Below are 1,173 nucleotides of genomic sequence, written 5' to 3' on the forward strand. Positions count from 1 at the left end.
TGCAGTGAGCCAAGATTGCACCACTACACTCCAGCCTGGGCAACAAGAGTGAAACTCCGTCTCAAAACAAAACAGCGGCTGGGCGTGGTAGCTCACGCCTGTAATCTCAGCATTTTGGGAGGCCGAGGCAGGTGGATTACCTGAGGTCAGGAGTTCAAGACCAGCCTGGCCAACATGGTGAAACCCTGTCTTTATTTAAAAAAAAAAAAAAAAAAAAAAAAAAAAAAGCAACAAACCAACAAACAAAAAAACCTTATTTCCTGAGATCTGTTGTTTGCCTTACGCTGAAGCAATGGGGTTAAGTATTTGACCCAATTGAAGAATGCAAAAAGTGGGCGTTTAATCAGGGGGGAAGGTGGTTATCTGTCATTTCTTTCTTTCTTTTCTTTTTTTTTTTTTCAAGAGGGAGTCTCACTCTGTTGCCCAGGCTGGAGTGCAGTGGTGTAATCTTAGCTCACTGCAACCTCCATCTCCTGGGTTCAAGTGATCCTCCTCCCTCAGCCTCCTAAAGTAGCTGGGACCAAAGGCATGCGCCACTGCACCCAGCTAATTTTTGTGTTTTTAGTAGAGATGGGTTTTTGCCATGTTGGTCAGGCTGGTCTCAAACTCCTGACCTCAGGTGACCTGCCCGCCTTGGCCTCCCTAATCGCTGGGATTACAGGTGTGAGCCACTGTGCCTGGCTACCTGTCATTTCTAATTTAGCCAGCAGGGGGAACCAAAGCCTGTTTTTGTGTTTGTTTCTGTCTTTGATAAGTCTTTTATGGGAAATAGTGCTCTCGTGGGAGGTGGGTTTCCAACTCTTTGCTTGGACACATGAATTTGAGGGTTGTGCTTTCTGCTAACCCAAGAGTTCCCAGGCTGGCGAGGGTAGCTTGACCCTCCGCTTGCTTCCCAGTTCATACAGATGGTTGCTCCCTCTGACCATTTCTCATCTTGTTCTGGCGCCTGTTTCTCAATTGTTTTGCCTGAAATTTCCTGGAGAATGAGGGTGAGGGGAGACATGGACAGGGTGGGCGTTGATTCCTGCAGCACTAGGGCAAAACAGGATTCCTGCTGAATAGCCAAGTGCACATCAAAGGCACCTCAACTCCAAGGCCTCTTCCTGGCCCATGTCCTGCTCCACCCAAACTTCGATCAGAGAACCCAAACAACAGTGAAGTTTGCCAAAAGAA

The sequence above is a fragment of the Saimiri boliviensis genome, chromosome 19 (assembly GCF_048565385.1).
Source record: "Saimiri boliviensis isolate mSaiBol1 chromosome 19, mSaiBol1.pri, whole genome shotgun sequence".
Classification (NCBI taxonomy): domain Eukaryota; kingdom Metazoa; phylum Chordata; class Mammalia; order Primates; family Cebidae; genus Saimiri; species Saimiri boliviensis.